The sequence below is a fragment of the Amphiura filiformis genome, chromosome 1 (genome assembly GCF_039555335.1).
Source record: "Amphiura filiformis chromosome 1, Afil_fr2py, whole genome shotgun sequence".
Taxonomy (NCBI): Eukaryota; Metazoa; Echinodermata; class Ophiuroidea; order Amphilepidida; family Amphiuridae; genus Amphiura; species Amphiura filiformis.
Window position 1 is genome coordinate 49,434,813 of NC_092628.1, and position 9,429 is coordinate 49,444,241.

At 35.5% G+C, this 9,429-nt stretch overlaps 1 long non-coding RNA gene across 1 annotated transcript; it reads left to right on the forward strand.

Moving 5' to 3' along the window:
* Nucleotides 1-681: 681 nt before the first annotated feature.
* On the forward strand, nt 682-3,742 carry LOC140166441 (uncharacterized). The gene is made up of 3 exons (XR_011860862.1): nt 682-857; nt 1,205-1,339; nt 3,487-3,742. It is a non-coding gene; the product is annotated as an uncharacterized lncRNA (long non-coding RNA).
* The last annotated feature ends 5,687 nt before the right edge of the window (nt 3,743-9,429 follow it).

A 9,429-nucleotide genomic window follows, 5' to 3' on the forward strand; every position in this document is an offset into this window, starting at 1 on the left:
AAGATTAGTACGAGTCATTTGGTGATACGCGGGCGAAATTCTATGGGTACCCATGTAGGACACCGGTTAGTACGCGGGTGCAAAATTATCTGTTTGGGTACCCATGTAGGACGTCGATTAAGTAAAGTTATGACCTCTTAATTATTTACTATACTATGAATAAAATGAGAATTATATTTTAAACGTTTACACATAAAAGTAATTGTTAAAACTAAACACCAAATATTGATGCAAGTATATATTAAACATGTGTATGAATGATATGTCTTGTAGGTGTTTAAGTTAATGTTTAGGAAGAGTCTTATGTTTAGGTGTTTAGCTTAGTGCAAAATACATTCACTGTGACAATGTAGAAGTAAACATTTTAAGAAGTGTGATAAAAATCTAAACACTTGCATAGCTTGTCTAAGAATGCAATGCGGAAAGTTGTCAGCTTAAAACAAAGGAACATAATTATTAGTCATACATAAACATATTCTCTGCCTTAAACAATTTAATATCAAAAACCATATCTGCTATATTTGTTCATATACCTCATAGACTCTCATCCCCTAGCTGACATACAGCATACTTAAGTGACATCACCTTAGGTAACGCCACCTGAGGTTGTTAAAGATAGTTAGATTAGATTTCTGACAGCGAGATTAAAACTACATATTGTTATTCGAATTCATTACTTTAGCTCTTGCAGTGACCACACCCTTGATGTAACCACAGGTGCAAGCAATAATCATCGAATGCATGTTGTCTATCTTTATCTACATGGTATACCTTCAATCCAACCTGGACCCGAAGAACAAGCAGGTCACTGGACCATTGGCTTACGGTTTTGCAGTTGTTGTCGCAATTTTAACAGCGTGAGAACTTCCCCATGTACATGTATAATGTATTTTACATCATCTTGTTCACGTCACATCTAAATCTAATACTGTACCCAGGAAGGTCCAAATTATAAATTTATATAAAGAAAAGTTTTAACTTTTGTTAAAACAACGGGATCCTCTTACCGTTCAAATCAGCCCGAAAAGGTTATTTTAGGGATTTAAATCCGACTGGCTCGATCCATCGTGTTGTTATCTGAAGATCATTTGATAATGCCCCGGTTCTGAGTGAGTGATATAACATGTCAAAGTATAATACATGTAGCCTATATAATACATGACTGTATATCTAAGCTCTGTAACAATAATTGTCGTGTTTGCAGGTACCACACATCTGGCGCCTCATTCAATCCAGCTCGTAGTTTCGGACCAGCCTGTGTTGCATATGTTTGGGAGGATCATTACATCTATTGGGCGGGACCATTCATTGGCGGTCTACTGGCTGGAGTCTTCTACAGGTAGAGCTAGGTAGGTCCCATTTAACAGCGGAATGTTTGATATTTCAAACAGACTTTTGAACAATAATTGTACTTCATATTCATATCTCTTTCTGTAGTTAAATGAACCAATCAAACCCGGGTACGTATTCGTCTAAGACAACGAAAACGACAACTTACGACAAACTTGTAACCGCCCAAATTAAAACATTAAACATTACCAGGGATTATTAAAGCATACATGGTTAGACAACAACGTTCAATGCCCTTCTTAGAACACAACTATACTTTTAATACCCAGACTCGACAGAGATAATCTACTTAATCTATTCTATTTAAAAATATTCTCATTACAGAACTAATAATACAATAAGATTTCATGTAATAATCATATACATTTTATTCAAAGTCTAGAGATGTAATCTCTCCTCCCACGTAGTTCCCTTCTAATATCCGTCAGGTTACTATTATTATTGTGAGAAAAAGATCTTATAATTTTGTCTCCAGGTTCATCTCTCTGGAATTAATCCTTTATGCCTTAACTCCAACTTTACAAATAAGATAATGGAGTATGAGTTCATGAGGCCTTTACAAATAATAAAAAAAATAATGAAATGTATTAACAAATAAGATAGTGTTGTATTTCATTCATTCATTCATTCATTCATTCATTCATTCATTCATCATTTATTTCCATATCAAATAAATACATAATTACATACATCAAAATCAGACACTATTAAATTAATAAAATTACAACAATTAACAAGACGTTTATGTATTCATTCGCTTCCTCGTCCATAAAAAGGAAACACAAAATGCAAGTGTAATAAAGTCTTAACATATATGAAATCCTCTGATTTATTACTTTTGTTTTATTCAATATTGTATTAAATAAGTCGATTTTTTAAAAGTTTTTTCCGGTCGTTTGTCATTACCATTTTGGGAGCATTTCAAATGTCAGCATCCTATCTCGTTATCGAATGCTTATCATCATAAAACGGATTTAGGATTATCTTGATTTTACATCAACCCATTTCTGTCTTCTGATAAAGTGGACATAATACCAAAATAAATCGAATACTTGCTCATAGTATAGTTTCGCACGCTTAATGCTTGCAGTGTATGCAGTTTGCAAGTGCTTGCGCAACCTTTCGCAAGCACTTGCATGTATCCGCAAGCTTAATGCTTGCAGTGTGCATAGTGCTTGCGCAAGGTTGTGCAAGCTTCGCTGTTACTTGCGCAAGCTTACAGCAAGCGTGTACATGCTTGCTGCAGGCTTGCGCAAGCTTTTTTTGGTGATTGCATTTTCGTAAGGGTGAGCACAGTAAGCATGTAAGTAGTGGAACGATAATAAAGATATGAAGTAAAATAACATTTATTTTGTTAAGGCGGGTCTGTGCTTTCAGGTTATATTTGTCCAGTTTGGGTAATACTTGTTAATAATACAGTTATTCCTGCAGGGTACTCAGTGCCCCACACCCATCAGGCCTGGTGCCCCCAATCATGCACAGCCCCCTCCCCCACACACACCCAAACATCCATAGGATAACTCACGCTACACCAGTGGCAACTTGTTCATAGCCTATACGTATCACACTGAAAACCTTTGTTTCGGACAGGGTTTGCAGGTTTTTGTCGCAGGTGGAAAACATAGTTTTTAATAACCGCGTTTTTTCCACTTGGGCAAAAACAGTTTTTTACTGTACCTATGCATGTTTGATTCCATCATGTTTGATTCGATCATAAAATGCCAAAACAGTTTCCCAGCAAACACAAAACGTTTTAAACATAAACTTTGGGTTTTGGTTTAGATAAAAACATTCTAATAACATTAAATGTCGGCTTATATAAAGGTCATGGAAACGGTGTTTTCTAAATGTTATTGTAAAATAACATTATGCTAGAATATTTCCAGTAGGTTTTCAACAAATGTTTTTGAATGTTATAAAACCTTTTATAACCTATATTTGTCCTTTATATAACCCGACATTTAAACATTTTCTGGCAACATTGTCTAACCTTTTGCGAATGATGTTAAAAACGTTTTGTTGGTTTCGATGGTAGAGTCCATTCAGAGACACACTACGTATTTGTGTAAGTGTGCCGTGTAAAGTTGTTAAACGATGCATTTTTAAATTGCTATTTGTTCTCTCGCAACATTTCAGACTAGTACTTGGTGACTCCAGCAAGCGACTTATCATGAAGAACTAGCGGATGACTGATACGCTCGTCTGTTTTTGAAATATCCATGTACAGGATTTAGGGATGATATGTGGCAGTCAAGCTTTAGGAAGTATTTTGTATCATATTGTGGTTAAGATTAAACCACAACCAAACCAGAAACATGATTTGAAGATAACTAGATTTTGTTATCCATCTTTATTCTGACAGGGGAGGGTTTTATAGCTTCATTTTGTGCAATCGGACATTAATGAGTATGAAAAACTAAACCCGGGGAACTCCACATACATATACAAACTTTAAGAGTAAAGCAAGTCAATCGCTTAGTTATATATAAATTCAACTTTTATATTAAATTAAACCATCGCTTTACAATGAATAACATCTGTACAGTGTAGATAGTTATGAAATGTGTATAAAGTTTAAGCAGTTAGTATACGTCTTGTATCATTTAAATGTCTTCGTCTCTTGATGCATCTTTTCCCAGTATTGTTGCTATTTTCAATTAGAAGAATATTTTGTACAAAATGTCCTTTTTTAGTTATCAATAGTTGACTTAATAGAGAGCGCAAATTTGTGCTACGCGAACTGTAATGGAGCTGTTAAAATTGAATAAATTAATAGCAAGACCTGCAGATTTATGTAAATATCTACATTTATGCCGCATAAGCCGTTGAAGTGTATGGAAACCTTTTCGATATTGTTTTCCTTTGAAAGGGTTTCTGTTTTATAACCAGTTTTGGAATGTAAAAGGAGCGAGGAGTGACTGAATGTTTGGAGGTCTTCTCTTTGTTTAACGTTCGCATACAGATTGCTTTAAAGTGGCATGCAGCAGAAATATTCTATGAAAGAAATACAACGTCTCACCGATTCATGAAAAAACAAACAACATGTAGTGGTAAATAAAATAATAGAAGAGTTTAACTTCAACACTACACTATTTTTCGCTCACCTGGAATGATATCACAAGTTCGACTAGCGTCTTCAGCAGATGGTGATGCTGTGATGATATCTTGTCTACAATCGGGTATCACTGATAACGTCATATGATTGACAGGATCAGTGAGGGATATCCCGAATGTAGACAAGATATCATCACAGCATCACCATCTACTGAAGACGTTAGTCGAACTTTTGAAAACGTTCCAGATGAGCGAATAATAGTGTAGTGTTGAAGTTAAACTCTTCTATTATGTACGAGACTATTTCAACTATTTCAGTTATAAAACAGGAATTATCCAACTCTAAATATTACAAACAAATTTACTTTTGTTTCCGAATTCGACTGCCTAATTATTATCCTGTCACCAGTAACAAAAATAGAATCTTTTCTAAACTTGTATTTGCAATTTTAACGCGATAATGTTGTTTTCGGATTAAAATTTGGTAGTGTGAGTGAAAAGAGCTGTATAAGTTATATCAAATTGTATTTTTAATATCATCGATGGAAACAAAATCGAGCAAATATCTGCATGTCCGTTTAAATTCCTGTGTCGACACTGATATTATACGGTCGTAGCGATCTAGCTTAAATCGGATCGATAATATTAAATACTAAGAAACGGTCAAATTCATTGGAAAATATCTATTGTTCATCGCTGGTAACATTTAAGATTTAAATAACAATTTATTTGCAAAGAGCAATGGACCATCATGATTATAAATTATAATATCTTAAACTTAGATCTTTAGCTAACTACATCGGGGAACATTTTGTTCTAGTTTTTTTTTATCTGTCGGTTTAAGTCGATGAATAAAAAAATATTGCATAAAGACAGCGTACTGTATGTTGTTTATTATTTAATATTTAAGGGCAATAACAATTAAAAATCACTGCTCGAATGCCCTCATACGTGTACAATATTATTACGAGCTAAAATGAAACCCGGTTTTTCGATTTAAAAACGCTATTAATCCGTTGGGTTTCTTGACTTAGTATTAGTGTATCCAAGAAAGGAATTTTCTTATTTTCTTCAGTTTCATAAGTGAACTTACTATTGCCGGTTTTGTTGATTTAGATTCTGCGGATCCTTTGTTAACAATTTACAACACGTCGTCCACATAACGTTTCCATAGCCTATGTTTTATTTCAAGGGGGGCTGTGACGAGCGCTTCCCACTTCATGTACAAGTTTGCTACAATCGGGCTGACCGGCGAACACATGGCTGTGCCAAAACGTTGTTGATATATTTGGCCCGGAAGGAAAAGTAAGTGGTGGTGAGTACGAACTCAAGGACTTCAATGATAGAAAGCTTAGTCCGTTCTTTCAACGTGTTATCATCTTCCAGTCGCTTCCTAAATGATCTTTAAAGAGTCGCTGACCGGGTGTTGGTGAAGAGAGATACTACATCGTGAGACATAAACTCTTCTCCTTCATCAACTAGAATCTCCGCTAGAACCTCCGCTAGGTCTTTTGAATTGACTACGTGGTGTTGGGTCTGACCTACCAAAGGACCTAAGAGATACGAGCCAGTCCTTTTGAGGTGTCGTACATGATGGAACCACAATAATCGACGATTGGTCTTAACAGGGTACCAGGTTTTTGTATTTTCATAAATTAGTTACACAGCCTCGTCCCCAATTGTGCTATATCATATATATATTGATATACCATTCTATGGACCGTTGTGAAACACGGCTTTCCTTCTAATGGATCCAAAAGGATACAAATGTGTCACACTAACAAAGGGTAAATATAAAACAGCAAGAATGTGACACAACTTCCAATAGGGTAAAAAAAACCAGTCTACATTGCCTTAATTGACTACAAAGGCCTTCGACTCTGCCAGCTACCAGTTTACTGTTTTATATGCATATGAGATGTCTCACTTATCCGGTCACACTTGCCCTGTTCAATATCTACTTCGATATCATCATGAGAAAGGTAATCACTGAACAACACAATAGCCCAGCAAACACAAAAACGTTTTAAAAACATTTTAAATAAGTTATATTTTGGGTTTTGGTTTAGGTAAAAACGTTTTAATAACATTAAAATGTCGGGTTATATAAAGGTCATGATAACGTTTTAAAACGTTTTGTATGAAAACACACTATAACAATATTTTTAAATGTTTTCAAAAAATGTTATTGTAAACTATTTTTGCAAACATTTTTGCCAAATATTGTGTCAATACTTAAATAACATTATGTTAAAATATTTGAACCCAGCAAACACAGAAATGTTCTTAAAATGTTTTTTCAAAACCTTTTAATAACATTTAAATGTCGGGTTATATAAAGGTCATGAAAACGTTTTTAAAACGTTATTGAAAATATTTTGGGCAAACATTTTTCGCAAAATATTTTTTCAACTTCCAAAATAACATTCTGTTCAGAATGTTTTGTATCAAGTTTTCAAGAATGTTTGGAATGTTATTAAAACGTTTTTATACCCTTTATTTACCCGACATTTAAACATTTTCTGTAAAACATTTTTGCTGAGCAGTAGATAATCAAAAAATGTTTTTTAAGGTTATGAAAACGTTTAATACTCTTAATATACCCTTTATATAACCCGACATTTAAACGTTTTCTGACAACCTTTTATAACCTTTTGCGAATGATGTCGAAAACGTTTTGTGTTTGCTGGGAGCATCAGCATTGGCGGAGTGAAATTACTGATCTGAGGTATGCAGACGACGTGGCTCCTTGCTGAAAATAAAAGATGACCCGTACATTGCTGCAAAACGTTTGCAAGGAAAGTCAAACATGCCACATTAATGTAGAGAAAACAAAACTTCTGATGTGTTCCAAGCAGCATATACATGGACATGCAGCTAAATGATGAACGTGAACCAGTGCGACAATGATTTCACATAATATGTGCTACATGCTGAAGCGGCACCTCGAAGGAGATACGAAGGCGGCTTGTTATAGCAAGAAGCAAATTTAGTCAAATCCAAAACCTGCTTAAAAGGCCAGTTACTTATAAAGTCAACACCAGACTGCTTTAGGCACTCATGTTCCCCATAGCAATGTGAAGCCTGGACCCTGAAGAAAAACAAATCACAGCCCTTGAACTATGGTGCTACCGTCATCTTGCGTGTCACTTGGCAAGACAAACACACTAATGAATGGGTTCTTGCACGGATTGATCCAATCCAAAAGAAAGAATCCTGACAACTGTGAAAAAACATATGCAGCAGTACCGTTGGTCACGTAGCAAGGAGCAGTACGGGCATTCGTGCTATAGAACCCTGTTGCATAGACAAACACAAGGCACCAGAGCCAAATGACGTCCACGAACATCATGGGAATCAAACATCAGATCCTAGACTAACCACTTACCAATGCTTACGCTGCAACCCAATTCGCACAAGACGGATGCTAATGGAGGCACATCACAAGACTAGCTTAAACCCATCCCAGAATGAGTGAGCGCAACTTGAAGTCAATAGAAAATGTAGACCATTGCATATCATAAGTCATCTTGCAAAAATGTTTACATCCAAGATCATAGCTTGAACACTGAAATGAAGGAATAACCCAAACATGTCAAATGAGCCTTTCTTCTTCTTCTTTTTGTGTGTGCAAATGATAGCTTAAGGGAAGGGGTATGAACGTTTGGACAGTATTTATTGTTGGACATGAGAGCACATCAGACCTATCGAATTGCATTCTGAATACGAAGAATGTCCTTCTGATATCAAATAATTTTGATTTTTTGAAATTCGTAATGTAATACACATTTTATGGCAAATCATTAACAATTGATATTTTTGATATTTAACAATACTCGAAGTAAACTGTATAAATCTGATGATATGTACTTAAAGTGTATGTAGGTGGGATGAAAAGCCGACGATCAATTGAACATTTTGACCTTTCGTATTGAAGATATGGATTTTTCCCCAAAACACCCCAAAATTAGGTCTTTTTGGGAAAAAAATCCATATCTCCAATATGAAACGTTAAAATTTTCAATTGATCGTCGGCTTTTCCTCTCAGCTACATACACTTTAAGAATATATCATTAAATTTACTTCGAGGACGGTTATATATCAAAAATGTGAAAATATTTTTTTAAATAATTTGTCATAAAATTTGTATTATACCGTGAATTTCAAAAATGAAAATTATTTGATATCAGAAAGACATTCTTCGTATTCAGAATGCAATTCGATATGTCTGATGTGCTCTCATGTCCCACAAAATGCTGTCGAAACGCCCAAAACGCTCATTCCAGATCCCTTAAGGATTGTCAAAAATAGATATTACCACATACCCTATAACTCTATATTCATGATACTAGTCATCCAATACTGTACATTTCTAAGATATTTACATGTGCAATCTAGATACAATTAAAAATAACCTGATGATGCTCAACACAATCCTGTTCAATTTATGTAAAATCTCGTGTATTTCCACGCAATCTCCAAAAAAGTTCCGCTTAAATTTCTTCGAAACAATTCCGCGGATTCAACGCAGTCTTAAAAAGGGCGAAGTCGAGTTAGCGCAGCGGTGGTTCCCTCGCTTTGCACCACTGAGGTCCTGGGTTCAAGCCCCGACGCTTCCCAAGGACCCATGTGCACTTGGTTTATCCCGATTCCATGCTCGCTCTCGCAGGTTTTCTCCGGGATCTCCGGTTTCCTCCTGCTTCAAAAAAAAAAAAATCGGTGATTAGTTGTTTGGTTAACAAAACTTCCTTCACTCAATGGAATTTGGGGAGCTGCACAGATAAATGGTGGATGTTACAATCTAAGTGCGGATAGATTTGCGTTATTCCGGCTGCACAATGCCTAGTTGATGCGATCTGATGATTCACCATGGCAGCGAAATTACAGCACTTTGAACACTCCGTGATCTGTGGTAAGGCGCTATACAAATACCGAAATTTATTTATTTTATTTATTTAAAAATCCGCGCAAACATTGAACCCCTGCAAAGTATCTGGATTTTATCGGGCCAAATCACTGTCCCTA